The sequence below is a fragment of the Schistocerca americana genome, chromosome X (genome assembly GCF_021461395.2).
Source record: "Schistocerca americana isolate TAMUIC-IGC-003095 chromosome X, iqSchAmer2.1, whole genome shotgun sequence".
In the NCBI taxonomy this organism is placed as follows: domain Eukaryota; kingdom Metazoa; phylum Arthropoda; class Insecta; order Orthoptera; family Acrididae; genus Schistocerca; species Schistocerca americana.
Window position 1 is genome coordinate 805499721 of NC_060130.1, and position 22355 is coordinate 805522075.

The window sequence follows — 22355 nt, forward strand, 5'->3', positions numbered from 1 at the left end:
TACTTGCTGCTTCAGTTTACATAACCTTTTGACTCTGCCCTAAGCCAGATATGGCACTAGTTTCACACGCTGCGACATATTTTCGAATAAAACGGTGATACAGAAAATGTAGAACAAATTCGTTTTATTTCCGTCTATGATAGCGGAAGTCTTTAGACTACCGGTTTTGGTTAGCGATGACATCGTCATCTGCAGCAAAACATTGGATAACTAAATACAATTAGTGGATGGTCTATACCTTAAAACAATAAAATATGCCATAAGAGAAGTTGTTATGTTTTGCTACATGTTGTGAAGACAAGCTGAGGGCACTCGGCCTGACAGTGAAAGATAGTGTTTATATGGCATCAAAAACACACTTAATTTTCGATTTAGTCCTGTTTCAAGTCACTGCATCGCGTCCAACATTTTTCCTGTAAATAGGTTCATTCTGTTAAGTACAATACTGGAACGTATTCTATTGATTAATTAATAATTTTGAGATTAGTAATTGGGGATTGAAATTTGCTGGCACCGCACAAGAGGCGCAACAATAGTGAGTTCGCTCGGAAGCGTGTGTCAGCTAGTTTACGCACAGTGACGCACACTCCAAACAGTCAGGCTTACGATTTTTCATATACACTTATGTATACGGATGTAAGAAAATATGTCAGATCAGATGAAATATGTGTTTCAGTTATTCCCATTAATAAAGCACCTCCGTAGGTGTGAGCTTTGTCTTCATGATAGAGAAGATATAACCTTTCTCATTGTACTCTTTATTTGTAGGTATTAAGTGTGCTTATTCTCTCCTGTAGGCTTACTTCCACCATCTGCAGCTTTTGCCAAATGCAACTGCATGGGGAATTCTACTGATTATAACTTCCCTTAAGAGTCTATGAAGACCACACAAAGCATTCGAGGCATGCTGAAAGGAACATCAGATTATCAACTTCAAAATCATTTTCACGTTCTAAATACCGTACACTGAACAAAAGATTTAGAATAGCTATGCAAAATTCAAATTATTATAAATTAAAAGTTTCAAAAAACTGTCAGGTTCTACAGTTGGATGGGGAGGATCGATTCAGCAAAACAAGCAATATAAAATAAATGCACACAAGGATTATAGTATAATTAACTACTGACCAATAAATGTATGTTTTTCAGTAACAACTATTTTCAGTAGGCTACCAACAAAAGCCTAACAGTTCTACATTGATATTGCAAATTTTCCTAATAATTTATCTTTTGGATCTTCTCCAGTGTGTTCCTTCTATTATTAAACTCTATGAAAACGCACAAGCTGCATATACGCCTGCTTAATGTTGCAGTTCTTTTTACTCAAGGTGCAAACAAATGGAAAAATATTAACAGCGTCCTAAAATCCTATCACAACACGTGTCTTATTTACCAGGACGCTCTTATTCTCATATAATTCTTTCGAACACTTAATCGCGCACTGAACCGTGCCTTTTCTATTGATCTTTGAATCTATCGCTCCCGTGAAACGCACTGAAAGCACAGCTCGTCACAGCGCAGAGTGCATCCTTAATCCGAAAAAATTTATTATCTTGGAGGTATTCTTTCGCGTCTGGAAACAAAAGCGGGATCAGATGTGTCGAATGTAGCATCAGCTGATGAATTTGCCTCTGAGACAATATATTCACAGCCAGGGGTATTGTCTTAACGCGGGACAAACACTGTTGTGCCTGTTGTTGTCACTTTACTATCATTTATTCTCTGAGGCTATGCACGTAGCGCGCCAAATATTGGGCGCCTGTTCACAAAGTTATTTATGATTTCAGTACGTCATTCGAATTTCCTGCCCAGTAGCCAGCATACTTAACGCGATTTCAGCTTAATTATTGACGTTATACTAATTTTATCTGGGAGATACAGCGTGCTGAATGTTGAAACTTTTTCTAATATCCCGTTTGCACTGAGAATACAGACGAAGATCCTTCCACTCTCTTCGGAAAGAGATTTTATTGACGCCGTGTTTTCGTACGTCCGTTGGGTGAATTCAAACAGAATTCATAAAGTATTGGGAACATTAATTTTAGGGACTGTTGGTTGCTGAGTTAGTTGTTTATTCAACCACTTATCGTTTTTACTCTGATAGTAACCCCTTAATACCGGAATAGATTCATACATGAAAGAAAACTATCAAAGATCATATTTTATAGCTAGTAATGAAGTGTCATAGAACACAAAAGGTCAAACCTAAGATATGTTACACTTGTCAGGTACAATTGACAATGTCGCAAATTTGCAACAACAGGCATTTGAGAAACTTAACACTTGCATCACTGCATTTAGTAAAAGATTGTTATTTAACATTTTGAAGGTGTATTGATAGGATTTACATGGTTGAAAATGAAAAATACATGGTGACATACACTTTTAAACAATTGCGTATTATACAATACAGCGTTATACGTGAAATTCTCGGAAACAGTTTTTTGGTTAGGTTAGTGTTTAACGTCCCGTCGACAACGAGGTCATTAGAGACGGAGCGCAAGCTCGGGCTATGGAAGGATTGGGAAGGAAATCGGCCGTGCCCTTTCAAAGGAACCATCCCGGCATTTGCCTGAAACGATTTAGGGAAATCACGGAAAACCTAAATCAGGATGGCTGGAGACGGGATTGAACCGTCGTCCTCCCGAATGCGAGTCCAGTGTGCTACCACTGCGCCACCTCGCTCGGTAATCGGAAACAGTTTATTCTCTCTTCTAGACGCATAAGAACGGCAGACTTACTACACATGAATGTTGTCTGTCCTTTACAATTGGGTCATTTTCATATTAGCCATTTGTCTGTAACCCACTAAATCAGTTCAGGAAGACTTGTGTGAAACTGGTTTTGTTGGATCCTAATGCCTCTTCTCTGTCAGTTGATCTGTCCTTATACGGCCGGAGGTCTGTCTTTCTTTCTATTTCACATGTCTTTTCCCTGCTCGCAGCGTGCCTCTGCTATTCTGCATTTGAATTCTAATAGATCATTTTGTTTATTACGGGTAATTTTTAAACTGTCGCAGTCCCTCTATGCAGGTGGTACACGAGCTTTGAAATCTCCATCTGCGTTTCGCGGAACATAAAACATTGGGAATCTATCTCTAATAAAATAAGAGCTTTATAGTATTAGCACTTCATTAGAAATTTCCACATCATAATAAAAGAAAAATGTAATCAGGCAAAACAGTGTTGAGGTCGAAAGTTCATACTAATTGCTGTAAATCTGTAATAAATAAAGGATATATATACGTAAATAATGAACACATCTGGTCACTGAAGTATTCTGGTGCTACAAAATTGACGGAGATCCGAAATGTGAAATAATTTGGGTGAAGGTCACGGTTAAAGCAGGCTCAGACATGGTAATTGGATGTCTCTATAGGCCCTCTGGCTCAGCAGCTGTTGTGGCTGAGCAATTGAAGGATAATTTGGAAAATATTTCGAGTAGATTTCCCCACCATGTTATAGTTCTGGGTGGAGATTTTAATTTGCCGGATATAGACTGGGAGACTCAAACGTTCATAACGGTGGCAGGGACAAAGAATCCAGTGAAATTTTTTTAAGTGCTTTATCTGAAAACTACCTTGAGCAGTTAAACAGAGAACCGACTTTGTAACTTCTGGTGACAAACACACCCGAACTATTTGAAACAGTTAACGCAGAACAGGGAATCAGCGATCGTAAAGCGGTTACTGCATCGATGATTTCAGCCATAAATAGAAATATTAAAAAAGGTGGGAAGATTTTTCTGTTTAGCAGAAGTGACAAAAAGCAGATTACAGAGTACCTGACGGGTCAACAAAAAAGTTTTGTCTCAAGTACAGATAGTGTTGAGGATCAGTGGACAAAGTTCAAAACCATCGTACAATATGCGTTAGATGAGTATGTGCCAAGCAAGATCGTAAGGGACGGAAAAGAGCCACCGTGGTACAACAACCGAGTTAGAAAACTGCTGCGGAAACAAAGGGAACTTCACAGCAAACATAAACGTAGCCAAAGCCTTGCAGCCAAACAAAAATTACGCGAAGCGAAATGTAGTGTGAGGAGGGCTATGCGAGAGGCGTTCAATGAATTCGAAAGTAAAGTTCTATGTACTGACTTGGCAGAAAATCCTAAGAAATTTTGGTCTTATGTCAAAGCGGTAGGTGGATCAAAACAAAATGTCCAGACACTCTGTGACCAAAATGGTACTGAAACAGAGGATGACAGACTAAAGGGCGAAATAGTAAATGTCTTTTTCCAAAGCTGTTTCACAGAGGAACACTACACTGTAGTTCCTTCTCTAGATTGTCGCTCAGATGACAAAATGGTAGATATCGAAATAGACGACAGAGGGATAGAGAAACAATTAAAATCGCTCAAAAGAGGAAAGGCCACTGGACGTGATGGGATACCAGTTCTATTTTACACAGAGTACGCGAGGAAACTTGCCCCCTTCCTTGCAGCGGTGTACCGTAGGTCTCTAGAAGAGCGTAGCGTTCCAAAGGATTGGAAAAGGGCACAGGTCATCCCCGTTCTCAAGAAGGGACGTCGAACAGATTTGCAGAACTATAGACCTATATCTCTAACATCTATCAGTTGTAGAATTTTGGAACACGTATTATGTTCGAGTATACTGACTTTTCTGGAGACTAGAAATCTACTCTGTAGGAATCAGCATGGGTTTCGAAAAAGACGGTCGTGTGAAACCCAGCTCGCGCTATTCGTCCACGAGACTCAGAGGGCCATAGACACGGGTTCACAGGTAGATGCCGTGTTTCTTGACTTCCGCAAGGCGTTCGATACAGTTCCCCACAGTCGTTTAATGAACAAAGTAAGAGCAGATGGACTATCAGACCAATTGTGTGATTGGATTGAAGAGTTCCTAGGTAACAGAACGCAGCATGTCATTCTGAATGGAGAGAAGTATTCCGAAGTAAGAGTGATTTCAGGTGTGCCGCAGGGGAGTGTCGTAGGACCGTTGCTATTCACAATATACATAAATGCCCTTGTGGATAACATCGGAAGTTCACTGAGGCTTTTTGCAGATGATGCTGTATTGTATCGAGAGGTTGTAACAATGGAAAATTGTACTGAAATGCAGGAGGATCTGCAACGAATTGACGCATGGTGCAGGGAATGGCAATTGAATCTCAATGTAGACAAGTGTAATGTGCTGCGAATACATGGAAAGATAGATTCCTTATCATTTAGCTACAAAATAGCAGGTCAGAAACTGGTAACAGTTAATTCCATAAATTATTTGGGAGTACGCATTGGGAGTGATTTAAAATGGAATGATCATATAAAGTTGATCGTCGGTAAATCAGATGCCAGACTGAGATTCATTGGAAGAGTCTTAAGGAAATGCAATCCGAAAACAAAGGAAGTAGGTTACAGTACACTTGTTCACCCACTGCTTGAACACTGCTCAGCAGTGTGGGATCCGCATCAGATAGGGTTGATAGAAGAGATAGAGAAGATCCAACGGAGAGCAGCACGCTTCGTTACAGGATCATTTAGTAATCGCGAAAGCGTTACGGAGATGATAGATAAACTCCAGTGGAAGACTCTGCAGGAGAGACGCTTAGTAGCTCAGTACGCGCTTTTGTTAAAGTTCCGAGAACATACCTTCACCGAAGAGTCAAGCAGTATATTGCTCCCTCCTACGTATATCTCGCGAAGAGACCATGAGGATAAAATCAGAGAGATTAGAGCCCACACAGAAGCATACCGACAATCCTTCTTTCCACGAACAATGCGAGACTGGAATAGAAGGAAGAACCGATAGAGGTACTCAAGGTACCCTCCGCCACACACCGTCAGGTGGCTTGCGGAGTATGGATGTAGATGTAGATGCAGAAAGGGTGTGGCTACGGGTCGCAGGGTGTCATTCACGTAGGTCACACTGGTCGCAGAGCTCTGGACACGCACAGATTATGATTTTTGGTTGTACCCAATAGCATCCCACACTGTAAGCCCTTGAGCTGGCATAGTATGTCTTGTGCGAATGCAGTCACTGTGATGCCGCACACCCTGCCTTCAGTGAATGAAAATGCGGCCTTCATTTTCAACCAAACAGAACGACGATTCTTTCGAAGAGACTTTTTGATGCCATTCCTGTACCCAGTGACGTCGTTCCATACTCCAGTGCCATCTAGCACGTTTCTGCACATTCGTCGAAGGTAGGCGGAGAAATGGACGACGCGCACCTAACCCGCGCCGTAAGAAACGGCGACGGACTACCACCCTTGACAGGGTACGATGTGTTACTGTGTTCGACTGTTGGGCCAGACCCGAGGAGAACGCGTCGGCTGCTGTGGCCGAGCGGTTCTAGGCGCTTCAGTCGGGAACCGCGCTGCTGCTACGGTCGCAGGTTCGAGTCCTGCCTCGGGCATGGATGTGTGTGATGTCCTTAAATTAGTTAGGTTTAAGTAGTTCTAAGTCTAGGGGACTGCTGACCTCAGATGGTAAGTCCCATAGTGCTTAGAGCCATTTGTACCATTTTTTTTAGGAGGACGCAGATCTGTCCTGCAATGCCATTCGGTTCAAATGGCTCTGAGCACTATGGGACTTAACTACTGTGGTCATCAGTCCCCTAGAACTTAGAACTACTTAAACCTAACTAACCTAAGGACATCACACACATCCATGCCCGAGGCAGGATTCGAACCTGCGACCGTAGCAGAATGCCATTTGGATGAGGTGTCGATCTTCTCGGGGAGTGGTCTGGGTGGTGCGACTTGAGCCATCTGGTCGTGTTCTACGGCCTTCCGTGAACCATTCTGCACTCACCCGTTGCACTGCCGAAACACTTAGTCCCACGTCAGCAGCAATTTCCTGGCTGGATGCATCACAGTCTCTCGTTCCAATTATGCGCCCTCTTTCAAACGCACTGATTTGACGGTACGGTTCGCACATACGTCTGCGAGACATCCTGCACGTCTTCTCAAGTCACACTGATCCATTACCTTCGGTTTATAGCGACAACGAGAGCCGCAGGCACATTTTACCGGTAGGTGATCTTGCGCCGCATTATCGATGACCCGTGGGCCGACATGGTTCACATGCAAATCAAATGGTTCAAATGGCTCTGAGCACTATGGGGCTTAACATCTGAGGTCATCAGTCCCCTAGAACTTGGAACTACTTAAACCTAACTAACCTAAGGACATCACACGCATCCATGCCCGAGGCAGGATTCGAACCTGCGACCGTAGCGGTCGCGCGGTTCTAGACTGAAGCGCCTAGAACCGCTCGGCCACTCCTGCCGGCACATGCAAATCATTTCTGCAGAACATACTAATGTACATGTCCTGTGAATATGAGCGTCCTATCTCCAGTCGTTCAAGGTGTTCTGTTTTATCTGAACATGAGTTTATATTATGTATTATTAATGAAATATACCTTAAATTTCACCTTAATCTGTTAGTATTAATTTCTTTGGTTTTTTAATCATACAATTTTATTAAAACTAAACTAAACTCCTCCCGAACAGGCCATTAAGGACCAACGGTACCGACCGGCCGCCGTGTTACCATCAGCCCACAGGCGTCACTGCATGTGGATATCGAGGGGCATGTGGTCAGCACACCGCTCTCCCGCCCGTATGTCATTTCACGAAATCCGAGCCGCTACTTCTCAATCAAGTAGCTCCTCAGTTTGCCTCACAAGGGCTTAGTGCACCCCGCTTGCCAACAGCGCTCGGCAGTCCGGATGGTCACCCATCCAAGTGCTAGCCCAGTCCGGTAGCGCTTAACTTAGTTGATCTGTCGGAAACCGATGTTACCACTGCGGCAATACCGCCGTGCAACTTTATTCCTCAGTAAAAAATGCTGCTTTGAGTTTTCGTTTATCTTGTTTTGGCGAATGTAAATCAAGTCTAAGTCGTGTTCTATTACAATGAAGAAATTGTCTATGAAATAACTATTAATATTTTCTTAATTTACGAGGGCGCACTGAAAAGTAATTTGTTCGAATTTTTATTCTGTTCTCACTGTCGGTTGAGGTATTACATGTCTTGCATATTATTCAGTCGACTTTCCCGCTTCGCTGACACAAGTTGCAGCCCTCTGCCGCTGGAGGGCTCCGATTTGTAGCGTGTAACATGGCAGTGTAAAACGCACCTATGTTGGTTTGCTTTAATCAAGTTTCGAATTCGAAACATTCGTCCACTTATGTACCATACTCTCTTTCAGTATAATAATCCCAGAATACACACAACGGATGCGACATCTGCAACAATTCGACGACTTGAGTTCATTGTCATCGAACATCCACCATACAATCCCGAATTGGAGCCGTCTCATTTTTATCTGTTTCCAAAACTTAAAGAACACCTTCGAGGACTTTACTTTGATGTGATGAAACGGTGCGACCAAGGCGAGGTTGTAGTTCCACCAACGAAGTCAAACATTATACAGTGACGGTATCGACAAACCGGTCTTTCGTTGGGAGACGTGTTCTTCGCCATGGCGACTATATTGAGAAATAAATATGGAGACATAAAGAATAAAGATGTAGAATGTTAATAACGTTTGCGTTACTTAAAAAGCTTTAACAGTTGTATAGTCTGTATTGTGTGGCAATGACTGTCATATGTTGCCGACAGGTTTCTATAAAGGATGGCCCCTCTTTGATAACAATTGTCCATTTTCATTAAACTTCAATTGACAGTCAATATTCATGGATAAATATTTGTGTTCATCGCACACACAATGAAATTCAGATCTACGTTTTATTCGGCAGTATTATACTCCCCGTTTAAACTGAATATCATGTTACTTAGTTTCGTTATGTTCAATGTTAGTTTGAAGCATACTGACTAACTGTATACACTGACTATGTCATTTGTATCCTCTACCAAAGATTATGGTGTTCTTTCTGTGATTACAAAAATTTCATCAATAGCACAGATTTTTTTCTTTGCCCCTGCCACTGTGTCTACAATCATTTGTGTATCAAGAACAGAATTGGTGCGAAGAGGACACTTTTAGAAACTCTTAGATTCTTTGTATGTTAATTTCAACGTGTAATGAGAACCAGTGATGGCTACGTAATGATTAAACCTTCTGTAACAAATTTGTAGGGTTCACAGTGCAAAACATCTTGGGCAGTTCTAATTAGTTATTACTTAAAATATCATGTACAACTGTTGTAACCTCCAAAACTACTGAGGTTTTCGTGGCCACTTGTTGACAAACTCTACTGCGTATTATTCTTCAGGTCTGCTTCAGTAACTGAACAGTTCTTCATTCAGTAGGTCACATATCATATGCAATGTATTTGCATGGTAGCAGCAGAGAGATGGACCTCTATGTCGAAAAATTCTGCACTGCCTTTCTGAAGTAGAGGCATAGCTCTTTTCACCTTAACGAAATGACTTATTTATCATTATACTTAAAAGTTCTTAATTGCTTTCACTACACAAATTGCATATTCATGTATATCTCCCAAAAGTGATTTTCTTCTTCAAAATTCATATTGCTGTTTTTCTGGCTTCATCCATTCCATGGTTAGTAATACTTTCGTTGTATGCCGGCTGCATAATTATTTGAAAGAAGCTATATTGTTGTTGGAACTTTATTTCTGCAATATAATAATATAAGCTCTGCTATTCTGATCTCACATAGGCCAGTCGGGGGTGAGCGACCTCCACGTCTTCCTCAGCCAATAGCGTTATTTGACCGTGGGATGGAGGGGAGGAGGGTCAACACACCACTCTCCCGGCCTTTGCCGGCTTTGTAGACATTGGAGTCGCTACGTCTCTTGCAAGAAAAATGTCTGGTAGTACCGGGACTTGAGCTCAAATCCTCCACAAAACAGTCAGTCGTGCTCGCCACTCAGCTATGATGGCGAATATTTTTTATTTTATTTTATTTTGTTGTTATACATGGTGGGAAACAAAAAAGTGGCTCAGAAAATACTTCATGCATCGTAATATAGGTAACTCAAATGGCATGATAAACACCTGGGCAAGATGATGTAAGTTGGGTAGCCAAATTTAACCCCTAAATATAGTCGTGAAATGTATGAGGACTATTCGTTTTTTGATGTCCGAAATGAGAACCACAGTGAAAATAAAAGATGCTTTATTTGCAACAGTTAACTACAGCTTCCAGCTACTTCTGTACATAGTCACCGCCCCGACTGAGAAATTTGTCGTAACATTGTACCAAATTTCCAATACCCTCGTCATAAAAGGCAGCAGCCTGTTCTTTCCACCAATTCTTTACGCTGGTCCGCAGATCATGCGTGGCAAAATGTTGTCCTCATAGCTAGCGGTTCATGTGAGCGAACTGACGAAACTCAGAGGATTCCAAGTTCAGGCTGCATAGTGGGTATCAAACACTTCCCATCGAAAATGCTGCAGGATGATGATGATGTTTGATGTGTGGGGCGCTCAACTGCGCGGTTATTAGCCCCCATACGAATTTCCAACATTTGCTCAGTTCAAAGTCGCCACTTTCATGAATGATGATGAAATGATGAGTACAACACAAACACCCAGTCATCTCGAGGCAGGTGAAAATCCCTGACCCCGCCGGGAATCGAAACCGGGACCCCGTGCTCGGGAAGCGAAAACGCAACCGCGAGACCACGGGCTACGGACAACGCTGCAGCAGCGTCTTCATTGCCGCTGCAGTGTGGGGCAGACAATTGTCATGAAAAAGGCAATGCATTACAGTTACGATATGTGGGGTGCATGAAATCAGGCGAAAACTCCCAGCAGACACTCATACTTGGCGGGAGACACTATTTTCTAGGCATTTTTACGTGCTCACTGTACGATCAGAACTGAAAAAGAGCGACTTGATACAGTCGGCGGGAATACTAGATGCACTGCCAAACACATCTGTGCAAAGCTACATCGGATTTTCACTGTGGTTTCCATGTCACTACCGATCGGACCTTCGTAAATAGGCCACAAAAATGTGTGTGAAATCTTATGGGACTTAACTGCTAAAGTCATCAGTCCATAAGCTTACACACTACTTAACCTAAATTATCCTAAGGACAAACACACACACCCGTGCCCGAGGGAGGACTCGAACCTCCGCCGGGACCAGCTGCACAGTCCATGACTGCAGCGCCCAGACCACTCGGCTAATCCCGCGTGAAATAGCCCTCGTAGTATTGCTTCTACAGTTGTGGGTCCACTAGATCCAGATATTTTGAGATGATGATGATGATAAAATATACGAAAACTTTGTTATTAATCTTTGAACTTCAACATTAACGAAAGTAGACTTTAGCAAAATAAAGGATAAGAACTCTGATTTTTTACTATAATTTGCGCTGACATAAATCAGTCGTAGATTAAAACTGAAGAAACTGCAAAAAGGTGGAAATGTAAGGAGATGGGACCTGGATAAACTGACTAAACCAGAGGTTGTACAAAGTTTCAGGGACAGCATAAGGGAACAGTTGACAGGAATGAGGGAAAGAAATACAGTAGAAGAAGAATGGGTAGCTTTGAGGGATGAAGTAGTGAAGGCAGCAGAGGAACAAGTAGGTAAAAAGACGAGGGCTAGTAGAAATCCCTGGGTAACAGAAGATATATTGAATTTAATTGATGAAAGGAGAAAATATAAAAATGCAGTAAATGAAGCAGGCAAAAAGGAATATAAACGTCTCAAAAATGAGATCGACAGGAAGTGCAAAATGGCTAAACAGGGATGGCTAGAGGACAAATGTAAGGATGTAGAGGCTTATCTCACTAGGGGTAAGATAGATACTGCCTACAGGAAAATTAAAGAGACCTTTGTAGAAAAGAGAACCACTTGTATGAATATCAAGAGCTCAGATGGAAACCAAGTTCTAAGCAAAGAAGGGAAAGCAGAAAGGTGGAAGGAGTATATAGAGGGTCTATACAAAGGCGATGTACTTGAGGACAATAATATGGAAATGGAAGAGGATGTAGATGAAGATGAAATGGGAGATACGATACGGCGTGACGAGTTTGACAGAGCACTGAAAGATCTGAGTCGATACAAGGCCCCCGGAGTAGACAACATTCCATTAGAAGACTGACAGCCTTGGGAGAGCCAGTCCTGACAAAACTCTACCATCTGGTGAGCAAGATATATGAGACAGGCGAAATACCCTCAGACTTCAAGAAGAATATAATAATTCCAATCCCAAAGAAGTCAGGTGTTGACAGATGTGAAAATTACTGAACTATCAGTTTAATAAGTCACAGCTGCAAAATACTAACGCGAATTATTTACAGATGAATGGAAAAACTGATAGAAGCCGACCTCGGGGAAGATCAGTTTGGATTCCGTAGAAATGTTGGAACACGTGAGGCAATACTGACCCTATGACTTATCTTAGAAGAAAGATTAAGGAAAGGCAAACCTACGTTTCTAGCTTTTGTAGACTTAGAGAAAGCTTTTGACAATGTTGATTGGAATACTCTCTTTCAAATTCTGAAGGTGGCAGGGGTAAAATACTGGGAGCGAAAGACTATTTACAATTTGTACAGAAAGCAGATGGCAGTTATAAGAGTTGAGGGGTATGAAAGGGAAGCAGTGGTTGGGAAGAGAGTGAGACAGGGTTGTAGCCTATCCCCGATGTTATTCAATCTGTATATTGAGAAAGCAATAAAGGAAACAAAAGAAAAGTTTGGAGTAGGAATTAAAATCCATGGAGAAGATATAAAAGCTCTGAGGTTCGCCGATGACATTGTAATTCTGTCAGAGACAGCAAAGGACTTGGAAGAGCAGTTGAACGGAATGGACAGTGTCTTGAAAGGAGGGTATAAGATGAACATCAACAAAAGCAAAACGAGGGTAATGGAATGTAGTCTAATTAAGTCGAGTGATGCTGAGGGAATTAGATTAGGAAATGAGACACTTAAAGTAGCAAAGGAGTTTTGCTATTTGGGGAGCAAAATAACTGATGATGGTCGAAGTAGAGAGGATACAAAATGTAGACTGGCAATGGCAAGGAAAGCGTTTCTGAAGAAGAAAAATTTGTTAACATCGAGTGTAGATTTAAGTGTCAGGAAGTCGTTTCTGAATGTATTTGTATGGAGTGTAGGCATGTATGGAAGTGAAACGTGGACGATAAATAGTTTAGACAAGAAGAGAATAGAAGCTTTTGAAATGTGGTGCTACAGATGAATGCTGGAGATAAGATGGATAGATCACATAACTAATGAGGAGGTATTGAATAGAATTGGGGGGAAGAGGAGCTTGTGGCACAACTGGACTAGAAGAAGGGACCGGTTGGTAGGACATGTTCTGAGACATCGAGGGATCACCAATTTAGTTTTGGAGGGCAGCGTGGAGGGTAAAAATCGTAGAGGGAGACCAAGAGATAAATACACTAAGCAGATTCAGAAGGATGTAGGCCGCAGTAGGTACTGGGATATGAAGAAGCTTGCACAGGATAGAGTAGCATGGAGAGCTGCATCAAACCAGTCTCAGGACTGAAGGCCACAACAACAACAACATAAATCAGTCTCAACTAAGGACATGCCATTGGAACAAATACGTAGATACTACTAAATAAGCTTCAGAAAACGAACTAAACCTTTTTCATGTATTTTAAAATGTCCTTAAAAGCACCAGAACAAAAACTTACAACCTTCTTCTACAAAAACATTTTTACAATGTTCAAATTGAACCAAGTTATGTGCACGCATTTGTAACTATGATGCAATACATATTGTATGTGTGATAACCGGTTCCGATCTAAGAGAGGGCCTGATGACCTTAATCAGATCAGGTTAAACAAACAAATAAATAAATATAAAAAGTAATCACGTGGGTAGAAGTCAGGAGTGTAGGGCAGATACTCGAGTGTCACCCACTTTAGTTGGCATGACATCTAAGTTACGACATTTGCAGAAATGGGACTCACGTTATCAGAAAGCAGCAACAAGCCATGGTGCATCATTCCACAACAGTTGTTTCCAAAGACATGCTGCCCCACACACTTTCTCCGATGGATGTCTACCGGTGTTTGTCATTCGGCAGCCAAGAAAAGAATAATAGCACGCTGGTCCTGTTTGAAGGCATTCGGTGGAACCATCGTGCGAGAGTTCGGTCGATATGTGTGTTACTAATAAATTACACATGTTCCCTCTAGCTGCCATCGAACTGCCGACTATATGAAATCTTCGTAAATCTTGATACGACGCCAACGTCTACTAAACCAGTATTCCAACAACTTGGAGTTACAGTCGAGCTAATTCTACAATGACAATACATCAGACAAGAGATTAGCGTTCGTCTTTATGTCAGACCTGGCCTGGCCGAGGTTTGCACTCCCGGAGTGCGCTCGCGCTCCGCGAGCATAGCTGAGTCTGGTTAGTGCTCTGGATTCGCCCATCACTGCACTATTCCGAGCAAGTGTGTGAGTGAGACGGCTATATCCTGAGGGCTGCACACACGGGGAACTTAGGAAGATTTGTTTGCAGTTACTTCTGAGAGGCGAATATTGCAGCATACGTTTATAAGCAGGAGTTTATCAAGTGTGTTTATTTCCAACTTTTTATTTTTATGGCAAAGCAATAACTTATATTACTTGATTAAATATGTACATTAGATAGTGGTACTCTTTGCTTTACACTATCAGTCTTAACTACCATATTTGTTACCAGTGATTCTCTCCTTGCATTAAGGCATTTAATGAATTCAAATAACTGGTGTCTCCATAAAAGATTTTGTCACCAATTGTGTGACCCCAAACTCAATTTTTCCCCTAACTGTCACCTTCAGTTGAGCCAGCATTCAATGTCGTTGGTCAGAAAATAAGTGCAGCATTTCGTCATTGTAGCTGGGATTGTAATGACATATCTATAAGTGTTTTTACGGTTCATAATAGTGTTACGGCATAGCATGACATTTAAACGATGCGAAAAGTAATTCCCATTCGGTATTGAACGCTGTGCCTTCTCCACTTTTTTCTGTTTTGGAAACATACATAGACGCCATAGTATTCCTAATGCAGAACGTACATCTAATTTTAAAAAATGTGTTATTGCCACCAACTCCCTTGCGACTACTGTTCTCTAACAGCGCCTGGCTGCAGCCTTCATTTCCCTGTTCCTCCTCGCCCGTAGCCCCCCTCACCGCTCCGCGGGGAACACAAGGCAGGTGCACGGTGCTGCGCTCACGTTCACGGATCGCTGTTTGGCGCGACCTGTGTTAGACTGGCATCCAGATCATATTATGACACTTAATCAATTAAACATAATGCTATTACAAAAAGATTCAGTATGTATTGGCATTATTGCTGTATGTTATGTTCAAGTCGTTGATATTCCTTCGAGCGTGCACGGCGCAGCAGTCTCTTTGCTGTTGTGAAGAAGCGCTACAGCTGTCGTCGCTGCACAGAGTCTGTAAAGAATATCTCATGCAAACTACCACGACAGAACGCGCTCCATAATATACCAACATACACAAAAAGATAGTCCTAACTCTCGAAATGGTTTTTCTACTTAACATTACCAAACTGCACAAGCATCTACGCTCGTTCATTTATATATCAAACTGGTACAGGATTTTCCTCTTACTCAAATGCTTTCCTTTTCTGCAAGTCTTACAAATAAAATGGCTGATAATCTTGTACCTTCTCACCTGCTGCCCTTGTCCAAAATAAATGAACAACGTCAAACTACTTAGCCAAATTTAATAAATAATGAATTAACTCATAAACAACATCAGTTATTAAGATTATAAATGCTGGACTGTCGTTCATTAAATATATACATATATATATATACATATATATATATATATATATATATATATATATATATATATATATATATATATATACTGCTGGCCACCGTAAATGCAACACCCTGAAGGAAGCATCCGAATCAAGTGAAATTTACACCATGGGTTTGCAGCGATGAGATACGCAACTGATTAGAATTTCAGCGCAGACGCACATCACGCGCGCCTGTGGCGCCACCTCATAGCGCCATTTAAGGCTTGGCGATTTCGACGAGTGTACGTTCGGCACGTGTGTTTACCTTGTGGTTGTTTCACAAGACGATCAGTTATGCCTCGTAGACAACAGCGAACATCGTTTGATCAAGTATCCGAGTTCGACAGAGGAAGGATAGTGGCTTACCGAGATTGTGGATTATCATACAGAGAAATCGCTAGTCGTGTTGGACCAAACCAAACAACTGTAATGCGGATATGTGACCGTTGGATGCAGGAGGGTACGACGGACCGACGTGGTCGATCGCATTCACCTCGGTGCACCACTGCACGTGCTGATAGGCAAATTGTGCGCATGGCAGTGACGGATCGCTCAGTGACATCCCGAACCATAGCACAGCACATTGCGTCTGTAACGCATCATCCAGTGTCTGCGCGTACCATTCGACGCCGTTTACAGCAGAGTGGTCTGTCCGCAAGACGTCCATTGCTTCGTCTACCATTGACGCAGAACCACAGACGTCTCCGTCGCCAATGGTGTGATGACAGACGGATGTGGACGGCAGAATGGAGTGACGTTGTCTTTACTGGCGAGGCACGCTTCTGTCTGCAGCACCACGATGGTCGGATTCGAGTGTGGAGACACCGTGGAGAGAGGATGCTGGACAGCTGCATTATGCACCGCCACACTGGTCTTGCACCGGGTATTATGGTATGGGGCGGTATTGGATATTACTCTCGCACGCCTCTAGTACGCATTGCTGGTACTTTAAATAGCCGGCGCAACATATCCGAGGTGCTGGAGCCAGTTGTCCTTCCTTACCTTCAGGGCTCGGCCACAGACATATTTCAACAGGATAATGCGAGACCACACGTGGCACGCATTGTCCAAAGGTTCTTCGTCAATAACCAGATTGAAGTGCTTCCCTGGCCGGCTCGCTCTCCGGATCTTTCGCGACGAGACGTGTGGCAGCGGTGATCTCCAACAATGGCGGCTACTCTGGCTACTGATTCTGGCAGGAACCACATGTCACAGACGTCTGTAAACGTAATCATTTGATACTTGGTCAACATGTTATCTACAAAATAAATTTTGTTGTGCTACCTCTTGTCTTTCTTGGTGTTGCATTTACAGTGGCCAGCAGTGTATATATATATTGTGGGTGTGTAAGTCGTTTGACTATTACACCCGGTTACAAAAGGGACTAGATAAGTAATTAGAAAAACAAAAGAGATAGCTGGCTTGTTCCATGAAATATGGCAGTTCCATATAATATTTGATATTAAGCTGGTCTAATTCGTCTTTGGGACAGTTATCATGGTCGTTAAAGTGTTTCATGCCGATCTTAACATGTCTGTATTTCATACCAGTACAATAAATCAAAATGTAAGTTTCTAATGTTATTATGATACTCACTCATACTCGATGCAGTTCCCAATTAAAAGTTACACTACTAGGGACAGAAGCATTCTAGGGCTGCACTGCTTTGGGCTAGTCTTGTTATTACAAGCTGCATGGATCAGATATAGGGAAGGGTTCATACGATTGAGCTATTGCGCATGGAGAGAGGGAGGACAGAATCTGTACTGGTTCAAATGGCTCTGGTAGTAAGGGGTAGGGACCTCTTTTCGGGGATTGAGATAGAGTCAAGCTGCTGTTATTCTTTCTGTAGAATAGATGAACACTGCTAGTCTCTGTCCTAGCAACGAAGAACCCCCATCTGGAGAATAGTCCGGAGTGAGGGGTTGGAAGGGTACCAGTCTTTATGGTCTCTCTTCCGTCTTTCATAGGCCCTTACGCTCCTACTTCTTCATTTCCCTTTCTTTATTCCCCTATTGGAGTGCAGATTCGGTGTGGCCGAGCGGTTATAGGCGCTTCAGTCCGGAACCACGCTGCTGCTACGACCGCAGGTTCGAATCCTACCTCGGGCATGGATGTGTGTGATGTCCTTAGGTTAGTTAGGTTTATGTAGTTCTAAGTCTAGGGGACTGATGACCTCAGATGTTAAGTCCCATAGTGCTTAGAGCCATTTGAACTATTTCTGTAAATTCCTTAGGCAAGGACAACAGGTACAGAACCTACAACGCTTCGGACAGTCTCTACTGTCCTCGAACTGTTACTCCAGTCTACAGTTAAAACAAAACTTACTAAACACCAACTGGGTAAACACCCTTTTAGAAAAATTTAAAATCGGTTGGGTCACTGTCCAATCTAACATTGTATGGTAAGATGACTTATGAACCTCAACATCAATATACACAATACAGAAAGTATATATGAAGCACCGCTCCTTTGACAGGAAGTCCATTAACAAAATACTTCCTTCCTACTGTACCATAGTCGCAGAAACTTTAACTATACCTCCAGCATGTCTCTGTACCTTGGTACAGAATCATATTTAAATAATTATAATCTTTTCATTAGACAAACTGTAGTCCTTTCTACAAAAATCCAATAAGTTGTCAGAAGTTTTGTAACATAACTATTAGATTCCAAGTTTTGAAGAATGGAATTCCTATTAATTATCATCCCATCATTCAGTTACGAATGGTCTCAGAACTTGAATGTTGCACATACCTTTATCTTTCCCCATCCCCGGGTCAGGAAATACACACTAAGACAAAAAAAGAGAGGAACCCGATGCATCATGGAGCAGTTATCCGAATTGGACAGAAATTGGTATATGTACATGTGCAGACAAACAAATGATTGTAATTTCAGAAGAATTGTCAATAACGCATTGGTCTTCCTCAAGCCCTTATGCGAGCAGTTACTCGTCTTGGCGTTGACTGATAGAATTTTTTGGTATCCTCCTGAGGAATATCATACCAAGTTCTGTCCAACTGGCGTGTTAGTTAAATCCCAAGCTGGTTGGTGGGCCCTGCCCATATATTTCCAACGTTCTCAATTAAGAAGAGATCATGTGACCTTGCAGGCCAACGTAGGGTTTGGCAAGCAAACTCTTGCCGTGTGCAGGTTAACATTATCTTGCTGAAATGTAAGCCCCAGTTGACATGTCATGAAGGTCAACAAAACGGAAAGTATAATATCGACGACCTGCCGCTGTGCTGTGAGGATGTCGCCGATGACAACCAAACAGATCCTTCTATGAAAGGAATTGGCACCCCAGACTATCACTCCTGGTTGTCGAGCTGTATGGCGGGCGACGGGCAAGTTGGAATCCTACTATTGCCTGGGGGGTCTCCAGACACACCTCGCTGGTCATCGGGGGTCACTTCAAGGTGGGACTCTTCACTGAAGACAATTCTGTCCCAGTCAATGCGATTCCAAGCCGAATACATACCTAGAGACGCCCGGGACAGTGATGAGATACCAAACTGACTGTGACCTGCCGTACAGCCCGACAGCGCACTTTGGTTTCCATCTACGGCACCCCTATAGCACAGCGATACGTCGACAATATTCTACGCTCTGTTCTGCTGCTCTTCATGGCAAGCCGTCCTGAGCTCACATTTCAGGAAGGTAATGCCCGCCCACACACGCAGCGAGAGTTTCTATTGCTTATCTTCGTGCTTGAAAAACCCTACTTTGGCCAGCAAGGTCGACGAAATGTCTCCCCACTTGAGAACATTTTGGGCATTACAAGTAGGGTCCTCCAACCATTTAGGAATTTTGACGATCTAACGCTCCAGTTGGATAGAATATGGCACGATATCTCTCAGGAGGACATCCAACACCTCTTTCAGTCAGTACCAAGCCGAATAATTACTTGCATAAGGGCCAGAGGCGGACCGACTAGGTACTAACTTACTCCGTCCGAACAGGCCTTGGAAGACCCAACGGTACCCACCGGTCGCCGTGTCGTCCTCAGATCACAGGCTTCACTGGGTAGGGGCATGTGGTCAGCACTCCGTTCTCCCGGCCGTATGTCAGTTTACGAGGCCGAAGCCGCTATTTCTCAACCAAGTAGCTCCTCAGTTTGCCTCACAAGGGCTGAGTGCACCCCGCTTCCCAACAGCGCTTGGGAAACCGGATGGTCACCCATCCAAGTGCTAGTCCAGTCCGACAGCGCTTAACTTTGGTGATCTGACGGGAGCCGGTGTTACCACTGCGGCAAGGCCGTTGGTAGTTACTAACTTGCTCAAGTAATAAAAGTTTTCCTCTTGAATAAATCACCTACTTTTTTTTGAAATTGCAATCATTTGTTTGTCTACACATCTACCAATTTCCATCCCATTCGGGTAATTCCTTCGTGGTGCATTTTTTTTCTTAGTGTTTGCTACTGCTTTTGGCTGTGGCGTTTTAGTTACTAGAAATTGTCTCTATTACAGTGGATAGAAATTACTTATTGCACTATCACTTTTAAACCTTTTATTAAGGTTTTTGACTAAAACCTAGTCTCCTATCTGGTATTGTATTGGGGTACCTTCCTCCCACCTTTTCTTCCTTATCTCTACCTGCCGTGTTAACGATTCATTAATATTATTATATAATACTGGTTGGATATTACCGTTCCTTTCTGGCCATTGAACCCACCTCAGAATTAGTTTGCCTTGTACTTGCTCTTCAACTATTTCTACTTTAGAGACTTTTGTGGCAGAGTGTGGCAGCTCGTTCAGTCACGCATGACACTTGCAGTGGGATTGCTTTGAGGATGGTACTTCGAAATTAAAATGTAATTTACGTTTTCCCATGCTAGAAATTCTTTGAACCATTTGTTGGACAATAGGTTCTTAGGCTTACCAACATTTTTAAAGTAATGATCTCCTAACTTAGTTATCACGTTATTGGTTGTTGCTCTTTTAAGTGGATATAGTTAAACCAACTCAGACCAGCATTATAAGACAGCAAAAATGTGTCCCATTACTTACCAGCCTCAAGACAATGGATCATAGATGTCCAACGCCGAAACTACCTTAGCTTTCTTGGAACAATTGGATACGGAATGCACTTTAACGTTTGGATGAATCTGTCTAGATCTTAATATTTTCCTTGCTTGGTGAGTGATATTTCTGATGTAATAGTACATATTTGTATGCATGATACATTTCTTAGAATCAGCATAGCCTACATGTATATACCAAGTTAGTAATTTTATGGTATCTTCTCGTATGCATAGTAGCCACTTTGTGCATTGTTGTTCCTGTGAAATAAGATTTCCTTCTGTAGTTTTCACTGGTCACTGGTATTTGCATTGTTTTGTTGTCAGTTATCAATATGAATTCTCAAATGTGCATCATACCTTTGCTCTTTTTCTAAATTGCAACAGAAAGTTCTTATGTCTTTTTCATATATATCAACCCTTAAAAATTAATTGCAACGTTTCGTCTTTCTTTTACACCTTGATTTGACTGAAGGCCTACTGGTAGTTTACATAGTGTACCTGATACTATGTTATCTTGTCCCCTTATTTATGTAACAGAAAATCTAAACTCCTGTACAAAGAGAGCCCGTCCTGTGTGTCTACTATGTCGTAGTTTTCTTTTCAGTATAAATTTTAATGCACTATAATTATCGTGCATTATTAAACGTCCATAAAGATTCTTTTCCTGTTAAGGTGTAGTTCCATTCATGCTGTATAAATCCATCTACTATCAAAAGTTATTGGTCTGTTTTATATTGTGTTGTGCATATTATATTCCTGAAATATGTGGCATCCTAGATCGTAGTCTCACAGATCGACTGCTGAATGGAAAGGCAGAGAGAAGTATTTGTGGCCGAGCGGTTCTAGGCGCTTCAGTCTGCAACCACGCGACCGCTACGGTCGCAGGTTCGAATCCTGCCTCGGGCATGGATGTGTGGGATGTCCTTTGGTTAGATAGGTTTAAGTACTTCTAAGTTCTAGGGGACTGATGACCTATGATGTTAAGTCCCATAGTCCTCAGAGCCATTTATTATGACTATGTACCTTGCCCCTGCAAACTTTGTTAACGTTTCATCTATTATGAGTGCCCTGTTTCTTCCTGGTTCAGTTATTTTGTTGACAGTGCATGTTCCGAATACCAATCGTACAGTTCTGTCTGGTTTTTTAACGATTACTAAAGGATTATTGTAACAACCACCAGATATTTCAATTATATTCAACTGTAACATTCTACTAATTTCCTTTCATATCAATAACTTTGTAGATACTAGTATAAAATATGGTCTTATGCAGAATAGACGGTGAGGGTTAATCTTTAAAGTACAAACGAAATCTTTAATAATTCCTCATCTCATTGAGAAGACATTTAATTGTTTGCATAATAAAGTAATTACATCCACTTTTTAATTTGCGTTAACGTTTTCTGGTTTATTTGTTTTGTTGATTTGTGGTTTTTGTCTGTCTCTAAATCTTAATTGCATTATTGATGATTGCTATTTTGTCGTAATTCAGCTTCTGTGATAAGATTTAAACTCAATCTGTGAGTAGTTATTTGTTCGAAGTACATCGTAACTATTTCTTCTTGTTGGCTATATGGAAATGTTGCTGCTCCATTATGGAGATTTAATGACACCTGTTCTGAAAGCCAG

The 22355-nt window shown here is 41.9% G+C and overlaps 1 pseudogene; it reads right to left on the reverse strand.

Annotated features, from left to right (window-relative positions):
- Positions 1-19851: 19851 nt before the first annotated feature.
- On the reverse strand, positions 19852-19969 carry LOC124557309 (annotated as a pseudogene).
- Between the last annotated feature and the right edge of the window lie 2386 nt (positions 19970-22355).